The following is a 3410-nucleotide window of genomic DNA, read 5'->3' as shown; positions in this document are numbered from 1 at the left end:
AGTAGGTATTAGACACCGAAAAAAAAAAAAAAAAAAAAAAAAAAAAAAAAAAAAAAAAAAAAAAGAAGAAAAAGAAAAAGAAAAAACGAACGAAAACAAAAACAACAAAAAAGAGAAAAAGAAAAGGTGTCTTTTACCTGCAAAATGACGGGACTCCCCAAAAACGGTAGATCGCGGTTGGATTTCCTATTATCCAAGCCCAAGATAATCTCCCCTAAGCATAAGCAAGTGGGCTCTGCGCGACTCCATTTGCTCGATAAGGCACAAAAGACGAGGATCACCTCTCAAGTCTTCATCAACATGCCCTTGGAAGACATACACATGCAACAAACAAAAGCCAAATGCTCTCCTCCTAGCAACATGAGAGACAGTAGGGTCAGCCCTGTTGATGAATCGATCAATAAAGTCCAACATTCTCACGCCTTTCGGGGTAACTAGACGATCCACCTCAAGTCTGGTCAGTCCAAGCAAGTCTCTGAATTTGCTCTTATACCCTTGTGAAGTGGAAGGAATGGCGAGTAAATGTTCGGGATCCCATCCACCAATAGCAGCTATTTCTTCAGGAAATGGGCAAATATCACCTCCTGGGAACGCGAAAACATGATAATTCGGGTCCCAATAGTCAAGGCAAGCATCCAAGAATAGGTTTACAATTTTAATGAGTTTCAAACTCAACAAAGACCCAAGGTTATAAGCACCCATGTCATGCTTCTCCATATTCGAAAATTCATTAGTCCATTCCTTCAAGCGGATCTCCAAAGTATTCATGATGATAATTTTCTTTTGAAAATTTATTTTGGGACTTTTATGTGAATAGACGAAGAAAAGACGGAAGATTTATGTGAATTAAAACTCCATCGACGCTTCTATTTATACTAATTGCTGTTTCCAAAAATCCGTCGAACGGACCGGCAGGAACAGGCGCGGACTCTTGCGCCTCTTCAAAGGGACGCAGCTCATGCTGCGGCTCTTCCCCAGTCTCACTTCTATGATTTCCGTGTTGGATCTTTCCTAATTCTATAACGCATGATTTCCTATTCCTGCGGAGTTGTATTTTGGTAAATACGGGGAGATTACCATGTTTCGAGTTTCCTAAATTCGCGGGCACGCATTTCGAGGCGACGTCGACACCTTCGCCATTTCATCACACTAAATTTCATTCTTTCTAGGAAATAAATTTCATTTTCCTTTTGGGAAATAATTTTCTTTTGTTTTCATTTTTTTAACTAATTTCAACATTTCATTTCTACATTTCATTTCTACACTTATAGATTTCTCTTTTTTTCTTTTTTTAGGGGGTAACCCTCCCTACCGTCCGGTCATTTCCGGCAAAATTTTTGCATTTTTACGTTCTTTTGAGTCTTTTTTGCGCTAATTAAGGCCATATGTATAAAATGTATGTTTTGCGTGATTTCTATGTAAATTTCGGCAGCATGACGGCGTAAACCGTTATCTACCAAACCTGTTCAAGAACTAACCTGCAGATACAAGCAACACAACCCAGCAGCAAAGGCACTCAGGCCGTCGTATATACACCAAATGAAGCAAATGTACAAGCAAACTGGGGGCTAGCGCCCCAAACAAAGTCCAAAATGTTCAAAATCAGATGTACAAATCTACAAAACTACACAAAACTACTGCTGGGCACCCTCCAACTCAGCAACTCTCGCCGTAAGAGCGGCAATCTCGGCATCCCGAAACTCGAGCTCCCTCAACAAGCGAGCTGTCTCCTCCCGAGACTGGGTCAACTCTCGCTCCGACTCACGGCCAGCCTGTAAACAGAAGTAAAGTGGCTCATGTCAATCAATTCAAGCAAAATTGAAAAAAAAAAAATCAAAAGAAATCAAATGAGGTTCATACCTGACGACCTCGACCACCGACGAGTGCCTCGATGGCGGTAGCTCGTAGCCGGTTGGCCACCCTCCATAGCGCCACGAACCGAGATGGCGCGACCTGCATTTCAAAAGAAATCCTCAGTAAATTGAACAAGTTCAATCAAATGTGTTCTTACACGAAAGGTATATAAACTGGAGGCTCACCCTCCGAATCAGATGCTGCCAGTCGTCTAGGCCAGCATCCGTCACAGCTACGTCAAAGTCACGCAACTCGGAGATCGTCGTCCTCCCGGTCGCGTCAGTGTACTCAAGAGTCTCGGGGTACACTGGGGCTCGATGCCCGCCGCCTCGACCTCCTGCAAGGACAAATAGCTCTCATTAATCGATGATCTTTCGTCGTAATTCTCAAAATCAAATCAAGGAAAAGTAAAAGATACTCACCACTGCGGCGACGCCAACCTCCCGTAAAGGAACGCGGGTAGTCCTCGCCCGGGAGAAGAAGGTCGTCGCCACCGGCACCGGCCAGTCCGCCTCCTCTCGGCCTCGCAGGCTCCCGAACATCGTCCTCGGAGGATCAACGGGAACCGTCAACGCGTCCCGAGAGCACTGACGAGCCAAACGCTCGCCCGGATACCACACAGGACCCATCGACGTCCACAAAAAGCCAGCCGACTCGGGCTCCTAGGTCGAAGGACCTCGGCGACAAAAGGAGGCGCTCCAAGATACTCCGCCCAAGGTGCTGGGCACCCTTTGCGACAAGATAAGGCAAAGATCATTCCTATGATCAAGCGAAGGCAAAGGATAAGAAATATAAATAAATACGAGTGGGATACTCACGCTGCTCAGCTGAAGGACGTTCACGTCCCGCCGATAGACATTGTGCGAAGAACGCTTGCTCTTCGTCCGACACATCACCCAATCCCTCACCACGGGATAGGTCTTCTCCAACGGCTCCGTCCTCTTCGGCGCGAGACTCGGGAAGTAGGAGTACACCCACGCCTGTAAAACAGAATAATCAATGACGATCTTTCGTGGTTTAATAAAGAAAAGAATTTACTTTGGTCTAAAAGAAGGTTCATACCTCCAACAGTAGTCCAGGTCCGACAGCACCTGGAGAAGTCCCCTTCTCCATCAGCTCTGGACTAACCTTGGCCCTCATGAAGCGGATGAGGACCGCAAAACCAGCAGATGACCGGTCCCGGCGCCCTAGGGAACTCAGTCGAAAGAAAGGGAAGAAGCTTCGTCGACGACCTCTCGCCCTTGTCTCCGAGATAAATCGAAGACAGAAACCACCAAAGCCACAGACGAGCCCTCGCTCGGTGTGCAGGGAGGAGGAGCCGTCTCCCTCCCATCGATCGTCACCAGCGCCGGGGTCTTCCCCGCAAAGTAGTCTCGAACGTAGGTACTGGGTACCAAACCCGGCACTGCAACAGCCTTCGGCGACAAGTTCCAACCGATCAACCTCCTCGCCTCAGCCGAGTCCGCCCTCATGGCAGTCTCCGGCCACACCATCTCCTCGGTCCCGCACGGCGGACCGAAATCATCTTTGTAATCCTCCGAGTAACTCCCACCTCA

At 47.4% G+C, this 3410-nt stretch overlaps 1 long non-coding RNA gene across 1 annotated transcript; it reads right to left on the bottom strand.

Annotated features, from left to right (window-relative positions):
* Positions 1–1353: 1353 nt before the first annotated feature.
* LOC141595863 (uncharacterized) lies at positions 1354–2158 on the bottom strand. The gene is made up of 3 exons (XR_012522324.1): positions 2040–2158; positions 1861–1953; positions 1354–1772 (listed from the first exon to the last, which is right to left on the bottom strand). It is a non-coding gene; the product is annotated as an uncharacterized LOC141595863 (long non-coding RNA).
* Between the last annotated feature and the right edge of the window lie 1252 nt (positions 2159–3410).

The sequence above is a fragment of the Silene latifolia genome, chromosome 8, assembly GCF_048544455.1.
Source record: "Silene latifolia isolate original U9 population chromosome 8, ASM4854445v1, whole genome shotgun sequence".
NCBI lineage: Eukaryota > Viridiplantae > Streptophyta > Magnoliopsida > Caryophyllales > Caryophyllaceae > Silene > Silene latifolia.
This window is presented reverse-complemented; position numbering and strand designations above follow the sequence as displayed.